Source organism: Erinaceus europaeus, chromosome 19, assembly GCF_950295315.1.
Source record: "Erinaceus europaeus chromosome 19, mEriEur2.1, whole genome shotgun sequence".
Classification (NCBI taxonomy): domain Eukaryota; kingdom Metazoa; phylum Chordata; class Mammalia; order Eulipotyphla; family Erinaceidae; genus Erinaceus; species Erinaceus europaeus.
This window is the reverse complement of record NC_080180.1, coordinates 27,820,396-27,829,992: the sequence shown is the minus strand read 5'-3', so window position 1 is coordinate 27,829,992 and position 9,597 is coordinate 27,820,396. Positions and strand designations below refer to the sequence as shown.

The window sequence follows — 9,597 nt, the reverse complement described above, 5'->3', positions numbered from 1 at the left end:
TTTCCTTCATGTTTCTCCCAATTCATACCAGATAATATTGCATCCGCCCATCCCAACCTCACCAGCGCAATGAGTGCCACCTCAGCATGCTTCACTTCAGACTGTGTCCAGAGACTTCATGTGTGGAATGACAACCCATCAGCTTCATTACTTGGGTGAGGCCTTTCCTTTCATAGTATTCTCTAATTCCATTCCAGGTGGTTGACTTCTTAACAAAGTCCCAAAACCTAGGTGTATGTTGCTGAGGAGTTATTCTGATGCAGTCTCCGCCCCCAGGTTTTACTATGCCCCGCAAAATCCTAGCAGTGCCCCCTTCAACCAATCCTGGCCCCATATGTCACCCCTGGTTGTCGCTCAATAAAAAGCCCCCTCACCCCACCCTCTCTCTCTGGGCTCTCAGCTCCCCCTTTCTCAGATCTCGCCCCCTTCTCTCTCCCTGTGGTCAGGTAGTGGGGACGGCCATTGCCGGCTGGCTCCACGTGGTCTGAACCACCCCCCCCCCATCCTATAATAAATATTTGTGTACCCCTTTGCTCTGGACGTCCACTCTCTTCTCCGCAGTGCAGCCCGACACCAGACCGCTACAACAACAGGTGTAGACCAGGTCCCATGAGATAGAGCATATGGTTCACACATATCCATAAACTAGGCAAAATATATACCTGAAAGCAAAAGTCCACAATAGTCTGCAGTGAGTAACCCCCAACACTTCATTTGTACTATTCCAGCCTTTAGGTCCATGATTGCTCAACAATTTGTTTGGCTTTGTATGTTAACTGTCTTTTCAACCACCAGGTTCCAGATGCTAGCATGATGCCAACCAGACTTCCCTGGACTGATGACCCCACCAATATGTCCTAGAACCCCGCTTCCCCAGAACCCCAACCTGCTAGGGAAAGAGAGCTCCCATAGGCAAGCTGGGAGTACAGATCGACCAGTCAAGGCCCATAGTCAGCAGGGAAGCAATTAGAGAAGCCAGACCTTCAACCTTCTGCATCCCACAATGACCTTGGGTCCATACTCCCAGAAGGATAAAGAGTAGGAAAGCTATCAGGGGAGGGGATGGGATATGGAGATCTGGTGGTAGCAATTGTGTGGAGTTGTACCCCTCTTACCCTATGGTTTTGTTAATGTCCCCTTTTTAAATAAAAAAATAATAATCAACCTTTCTTATTTCCCAAGGCACAAGTCCTGGGCTTTTAGACTTAAAGTAATCAAATAATTATTTAAAATTTCACTTTTCTATTACCTTTTACTTTATTGGTTTTGCTATGTTTTAATCTTTGACACAATGCACATAGGGCAAATGCTATTGGCCTGATTTTGTCAATAAGAAAAATGAATCTCAGAAAGATTGTGAGGGCTGGGTGGTAGTTCAGCAGGTTAAGTGCACATGGTGCAAAGCACAAAGACCAGTGTAAGGATGCCAGTTCGAGCCCCAGGCTCCCCACCTGCAGGGGGGGGTCTCTTCACAGATGGTGAAGCAGGTGTGCTGGTGTCTATCATTCCTTCCCCCTCTCTGTCTTCCCCATCTCTCTCAATTTCCCTTGGTACTATACAACAACAATGACATCAAGAATAATAATAACAACAACAATGATAAGCAACAAGGGCAACAAAAAACGAAAACAAAACAGAACAAAAGCCTCCAGGAGCAGTGGATTCGTAGAACAGGCACCAAGCCCCAGCAATAACCCTGGAGGAAAAAAAAAAGTATAGAAAAAAAAAAAAGAAAGAAAGTCCACAGATTGAAGAAGTAGAAATAGAGTAGATCTTCTGTTCATGCCTTTCTCTGAAATATCATAGAGTTTATGTATTTTAGTGCTTTCTGTCTACCTACAATTTTCTATGAATAAAATTGAAGAGGAAAACATGAATCTTTGAAAATGAAATTTACAAAAAGATGAAAGCAAGCAAGATGACAGATAAGTTAAAGTACCTTAAGAATGTTAGATGTTTCCTTTTCCTTTGCTTTTTCTTTCCTCTTTCCCTCCTTTCTTCTTCCTTATGATAGGGATGGAACAAAGCATATATATATATATGCAAAGCATATGTCTACCATGAAACTAAATCCCTAGTGGAAGGTAGTTTTTTCCTTTTTTTTTTTTTGCCTCCAGGGTTTATTGCTGGGGCTCAGTGTCAGCACTATGAATCCACTGCTCCTGGAGGCTACCCCCTTTTTTTGTTGGTGTTGTTACCCTTGGTGTTGCCCTTGTTGTGGTTGTTATTATTGTTTTTGTTGAATAGGACAGAGAGAAATCGAGAGAGGAGGGGAAGACAGAGAGGAGGAGACAAAGATAGACACCTGCAGACCTGCTTCACCACTTGGAAAGCAGCCCACCTGCAGGTTGGGAGCTGGGGGATCCAACCAGGATCCTTGCACCGATCCTTGTCTTTTGTACCATATGCGCTTAACCTGCTGCGCTACCACCCAGCCCTAGGTAGTGTTTTTTCTAACTTAAACAAGATGCTGTACTAACTGGTCCACAGACTAGGTCCAAATATACTCAATTTGCAGGCCTACAGATGAAGAACAGAATGAATAAACAGAACAGTAAACTGCTTGAAGAATGAGGAGATGAACAGGACTTTTTTTTTTTCCTATATAAAATCGTGTTTTGTGTCCCAGTTATCTAGATTCAGCTCAGACAAGGACACAAACATTCTGATGGAATACCCTAGGCTCAGGAAGAGCCTAGATAAAAAATAAAATAAAATAAAAGGAGAGAAAAGGAAAGAATAGAAAAGGAATAGAAAGAGGAGAAACACTGCTCCATAGAAAAGAGAGGAGAGGAGAGGAGAGGAGAGGAGAGGAGAGGAGAGGAGAGGAGAGGAGAGGAGAGGAGAGGAGAGGAGAGGAGAGGAGAGGAGAGGAGAGGAAAGAAAAGGTAAACAAAAGAAAAGAAAAGAAAAGAAAAGAAAAGAAAAGAAAAGAAGAAAAGTGAAAAGAGGCATTGCTCCATTACTAAACAAAGGAAAGAGAACTACACTGGCAGTCCCAACAGGGGAGTTAGGAGTGGACACACCCAGCCTGTGCATTTCCATACCCAACAGTTGAATCAGGAAGCTAATTATGGCTTTGTAATTCTGGAGACATTCCTGAGGCTTTTATAAACACATATACCACCACAGTTCTCTTCCCCTTATTCTGTCCTTTACTTCCAGCCTCACAGTCAACACACCACATTTTGTCTTCAATGTATCCCCTGCACAGTGTTTCTGATGTCTCATAATATATCTTGATTCTGATACACACACACACACACACATACACACACACACACACACACACCAACATACTGCACACACCCTTGGCCTAAGTAATTAAAGAAGTGCTTTATGTCAAGTCCCATATCTACCTAGAATTTTCTGACAGAGTCACAGTATGTTAATACCGGCCTGTAGAGAATATCCCCTCCAAACTGCCTATCTTGCAGGTGAGAAAACTGAGGCCTATCAGTGAGTAGTTGTAAGAATAGAGCCAGGAACAGGTGTCCAAGATAACTTTGTTGCTTTGATAATATTCCATATCTGAAGACACAAAAATGAGTCAGACTAGAGTTTGGAACCCATCCAATCCCATTCTTTATTTCCTAAGAGTCTGAGAAAATCTTACCTTTGTAGTACCACAACTGTCTGTGATGACAGATACAGACCAGGTCCTGAACCCAGATTTTTCACACAGTAGGGAAAGACAGATTTGCAATCACAGCCACTATGCAAGCAAATATGTATGTATGGTGTCAGTGGATGAAGCAAAAAAGAATGTAAGTGAGGCTCTTTTCAGAGAAAAAAAGAGCTATCATTTTGCTGAAGATGATCACAGAAAGCACGAGTACAAATTGAATTCTGGGTATCAAATTATGAGTAGTAGAAAAATATTTTAAAATTGAGGGATATAGACACCCACTAGTGTAACAGAAAACCTGAGAAATGTGGAGAAAAGGAGAAAGAGGAAAAAAAATTGATAAAGGAAAACCAAAGGAGTACAGGAACATGCAGGAGGTAGGAAAAATAGGGTGGTATTTCAGAGAAGCCTGCATAATCCTAGGAGTTGACATATGAAATTTGTAGGTTTACTTTCAAGACTCCTCATACACAATGTACTCATACACATGCCAGGAGTTCTAATTTAATTCTCACAAATTTGTAACCTAGAGATACACTTAGTAAATATGTATTGAGTGCCTCCTATATGCCAAGAAATTTACAGGTATTGAGAATACATGAACGAACAAAACAGAGTAAGTCCAACAGCCCTGAACAAAAAATGTGTAAGTTTCTTCCCTCAAGGAATTTACATTCTAGAAATTGCTATCAATGAACAAACTGAGATATAAAGGCATTAAGGCCCTGAGTCAGGGTCTGTGGGGTTATTATTATTATTATTATTATTATTGATTTAATAATTATTAGCAAGATTGCAAGACAGCAGGGGTACAATTCCACATAGCTGCCACCACCAGAGTTCCCATCCTCTTTACTGGAAGCTTCCTATTCTTTATTCCTTTCTGGGAGTATGTTGAAGGTGGGAGGTCTGACTTAAGTAATTGCTTTTCCACTGCACATAGACATTGACAGGTCAATTCATACCCCCATACTGTTTCTGTCTTTCCCTATGGGGTAGGGCTCTAGAGAGGTGAGGTTCTGGGGCACACTGGTGAGGTTATCTGCCCTGGAAGGTCAGAATGGAGTTATGGTAGCATTTGCACCTTGTTGACTTAAAAGGAAGTAACAGATAAAGCAAACTGTCGAATAAACAGGAACCCAAAGGTAGGAATAGAGCAAATTAAACTATGGGTCTTCATATGGGAAGAAGCTAGGAAGTCTAGTCCATGTTCCAGGTGGCCTATGACTTCAGTAATTCTTGCCTGTGCTTGCCATTAACATGCAGGTAGACTAAAGTATTGCATGAGAAGATAGTGTCAGAGAATAAGGCTAGAAAGCTAGATTAGGGCAGAGAGTAGCTCCCCAATATGAGGAAAATATATAAATACCATTAATTGTTAACCCCATTAGTCTAACCTAGGTCCCATATATATGCATATTTAGCACAGAAACCTGAGTAACTTCTGAGTCACTCTCAGTCTAAGCTGGGGGGGGGGATCATCCTCCTAAATGAGGGGCTGTTCATCCTCTTAACTTTGTGTTTCTAGGAATACTGGGATTGACCGTTGAAATCTCTATGGTTCAGAATTAGTGGTCTTGAGAACGAATACAGGGGTCTCTAAGCAGGCAAGTGACAGAGTAAAAAGGTGGCTTCCCCTTGGAGTTGTCTCTCTCTCTTCCCCATTCCACATAGAATCAGAGATTTGGGGAGTTGGGCGGTAGCACAGTGGGTTAAGCACACATGGCGCAAAGTGCAAGGACCCTTAAGTTTCCGGGTTCGAGCCCCCCGGTCTCCACCTGCAGGGGAGTCGCTTCACAAGCGGTGAAGCAGGTCTGAAAGTGTCTATCTTTCTTTCCCCCCTCTGTCTTCCCCTCCTCTCTCCATTTCTCTCTGTCCTATCCAAAAACAAGGACATCAATAACAACAAGAATAATAACTACAACAATAAAAAAACAAGGACAACAAAAGGAAATAAATATTTTTTAAAAATCAAAGATTTGTCACTTCAGTCTTTTTCCTCCACACATATAGACATTTTACAGATGAGGTTGTCTCATCTCTGATTTTAGAGAATTAGCCTTTGCGCCCTCGGAACTTAAGTTTCATGTTCACCTGGCACTCCATTTACCTGGACTTTCGTCAGACCAAAGCTTTTAAGTTTGATTTATCTCTTATTTCAATCCCTAGAAGTTGAAAATGAGGATGACAAACAAAATGACACTGTTTGAAAGGTAAGATTAATACCTATAAACTTGAAGCAGGCCTCAGCTCTCACCTGAAACTCAGTTCCTAGCCATGAACTGGAAAAGTTTGTCTTTGAAATGCCCTGGGAGTGGGAGTGTACCTGCACTGGGCTCATCTCAGTCATCCTAGCTTGCTGAAGGAAGCTATGTCTCTCACGAGACTGACTGTCCAGTCTTTGAACCTAAAAACCTGTTTTTTTTATTTATTTATTTATTTATTTATTTATTGCGGTTCTTGAGAGTAGGAACTGGGGAGATGTTCTGAGAAAAGAACATTGGTGAATAAGAGGAAAAGGGTGACAAAGAACCTGAGGAACATGGAGAAGAGAGGGAAATGATAAAAGAATACAGGTGATGAAGAAAGGAGGGGATGAGAGCAGCATGAATAGAAAGGGAGCGAGGAGAGAAAAAATCTCAGTAAATAGGAGCACCAGTGGATTTCTTCGGAAGTCAGAAGAGAGGTGTGGGCCAACAATGCTGCATTGGCACCACCAGCTGAGGGCCATGGAGGTCAGAGAAGCCCCAGCTATCAGCTGGAAACAAAGGCCCAGGAGCGTGAGGGCGGGGCTGCTTCTACGGCCGCCAATGAGCATTGCTGGACGCCCGCCCCGCCCTTCAGGCCCCGCCCCTCATGGCCACCCCCTGGAGCAGCCCTGCGGCGGCCGGGCTCAGCTCGGCCCGCCCCGCCCCACCCCGCCCCGCCCCGGCCTGTGAGTGGCACTGCAGCTGCCCGGCGGGGCCCGCGGACCGCATACAGGCCGGCTGCCTGGCACCGCGGAGCAAACGGAGGCCGAAAGTTTCTCTGCCTGCGTCATCCATCCAGACTAGAACTGAGGCGGCCACGGGACCTGTCCCGTCTGGCAACTCTGAAAAAGAGAGAAGCCCTGCAAACTCACCGTAGAAGAGCCCGCGGTCTGCGGTGGCTCAGGGCAGGTAAGGTGCGGTGGCCACGGGTCTTGCCTTTCCGCAGAAATTTTTGCCTCCTGGATCCGGAGCCCAGGCTGAGAGCGCTACTGTCGGAGCCTGGCACTGCGTCCCCGTGTCCTCACGTCTTTGTCTTTACCCGAGTCTGTCTAGGTATCTTTGTCTGTGGATGCGACTGTCAGACTTGCCCCCTCTGCCGAGGTGGAGACTACTGATCTGGTCCCAACACCAAGGAAAAGATGGTGTGTCTGTCCTTCTATCTTTGTCTTATGCAGACGAGATGTACTTCCTTCCAGCCCTGAATCTCGTTGTGATGGACTTGGGTGCTCCGTGATACTGATGTTGGAGATGAAAAGAAGGAGGCAGGTGTGAGGCAGAGGAGCCCTGGCCCCAGACAGTGAGGTCTGACAGCTGGAGTGGGATCACTGAACTTTGCCTTGAGGAACTTTGGGATGGGCTTTGTCAGCGCTGGGAGAAAGAACACCGTTGCAGTTAGAGATTTGTAATGCTGCACTAACTGTCATACTGGATTTAGTGGCTAGAAGATGGGGTGATGGATTGGAGTGTTTAAGTGGTGCTTGAAGCCTCAGGTAACCAGATTCAATACTTACTGGATATGCCTAAAGTATCGTCTCTTTGTGTCCATCTTTCTTTTACACCCTCTCCACCAGTCACACCTACACACACTTGACATTCACTTCTTTCATCACCCCAAGTAACCCTCCCTTCCTACCTATGTGCGTGTACACACACACACACACACACACACCACCACCACCACCACCACCACCACCACTCCACATGCTTATCCCAGCCTGGAAAGTTAACACTTTAGCAACAACAGGCTCCCTAACACCAAAGGCCAGGTGATGTTTCTGTAGAAAGGATGGAACAGAGGGACAAATAAGAGTTCTTTTCTATCACAATTATGGCAGGCCTAGGAAAGTGCTCTAGACTTCCTACCTTCAGGATCCTCATTTTTCTAGATACGAGTGTGTGGGGACCTAAGCATAAGGTTCTGAGTTCCTCCATTCTATCCACATTCTTTTGTGACTACCAACCTTTTGTTCTGATCTTGAGTGCTGGAAAACCAGAAGATACTGTGTTCTAGAGAGCTCTAGGCAGGAGCTGTACCAAATTAGAGTCTCCTGCTGTGCTGGAAGTGCAAACTAATTGTTATGGTGGGATTTGAACAGCCCCAGCTTCAAAGAGATGAGCTGTCTGCTTGGAAATTCTTCTTGCAACACAGGCCCTGAAATAGATATGTGGATTTTTGGAAAGAAACTGTTTATATCCCAAACTTCTTTTAAGTTCAAAAACAGTTTTTCTGCTGTGATAAAAATGGAGGTGTTTAATTTTTTTTTGTATATGTGTGTGTATATGCATGTATGTATAAATGCATGCAAATATAGGCATTTATAGGTAGGAAGGGTGGAGAAGAAGAGTATGTAGGTGGAAGTCTGTAGGTAGAGGCACTCACACTAATCAGACCAGATGTTTAAACACACCTTGTATTTACCCAGCGCCTTGCTTCTGCACATCACAGACATATTTCATGTGTTATCTACTTTATTCTTATAACTACTAGGTTAGCAGGAAACAGGGCTTTCTGTGTTCTACAAGTGAAGGAGCTAAGGTATCAGAGGGACAGAGTTTTCCGCCAGTCACACTGCTAAGTGGGAGGTGCTAGGCTAGGGTTTAGACTTGTGATTTTAAAATTGCACATTTGAAATCTATGAAGGCAGTAGCACCAGAGTAATAAGGAAATATTTCTGCAGTTTCACCAACAAAGAAGTATCCAGTTGAAATCTTTAGGCTTTTAGGTTTTTGTATTTACTTTTGAATAGACTTTTGTATAATCATAGTTTGAAAATTTTTTATTATTTTTATTTATGTACTATTAGAGACAGAGAGAAATTGGGAGGGGAGGGAGAGAGAAACCTGCAGCCCTGCTTCACCACTTGTGAAGGGGCTTGAACCTGGGTCCATGAACACTATGGTATGTGTGCTTAACCAGATGTGCCACTGCCTGGCCCCTAGTTTAAAAATCTTAAATAGGCACGCTTATGTTGCTATTGGTGGAATATGAATTGCTACTAAGTTTGTGGAAATAATCTGACTATAATTTAATGAATTTCACACTGACAGGGTCTGGTGTGTCCCTTCCCATGCCCTTTGAATTACTGTTATTTTTTTTTTTATTTAAGAAAGGATAAATTAACAAACCCATAGGGTAGGAGGGGTACAACTCCACACAATTCCCACCACCCAATCTCCATATCCCACCCCCTCCCCTGATAGCTTTCCCATTCTCTATCCCTCTAGGAGTATGGACCCAGGGTCATTGTGAGATGCAGAAGGTAGAAGGTCTGGCTTCTGTAATTGCTTCCCTGCTGAACATGGGCGTTGACTGGTTGGTCCATACTCCCAGTCTGCCTCTCTCTTTCCCTAGTAGGGTGGGTCTCTGGGGAAGCGGAGCTCCAGGACATATTGGTGGGGTCTTCAGTCCAGGGAAGCCTGGCCGGCATCCTGATGGCATCTGGAACCTGGTGACTGAAAAGAGAGTTAACTTTGTTATTTTTTTATATGGTGGTTGCCACATGCCCTCTCAGAGTTCTATGGCAATTTTAATTTTTCCTTTCAGAGATGATCACTCAAGTTTGAAAAAAATTTTTTTGCTATTTATTATAGGTTTAATCCATGTAAGAGGCCAATAAAATGGAGGATGTATAAATTGACTGGAATAGCTTTAGATTAACACCTGTGATAAGAATTAAGAAGATGAAGCAGTATATGTGAATTGCAAAGTGTTAACTTTAA

At 43.7% G+C, this 9,597-nt stretch overlaps 1 protein-coding gene across 1 annotated transcript in view; it reads left to right on the top strand.

Moving 5' to 3' along the window:
• Window positions 1-6,567: 6,567 nt before the first annotated feature.
• LZTS1 (leucine zipper tumor suppressor 1) overlaps window positions 6,568-9,597 on the top strand; it is a 54,553-nt gene continuing 51,523 nt past the window's right edge. The window contains exon 1 of the mRNA XM_007536222.3: window positions 6,568-6,786. The gene's annotated coding sequence lies outside the window, so the exon portion shown is untranslated. The remainder of the gene's footprint in view (window positions 6,787-9,597) is intronic.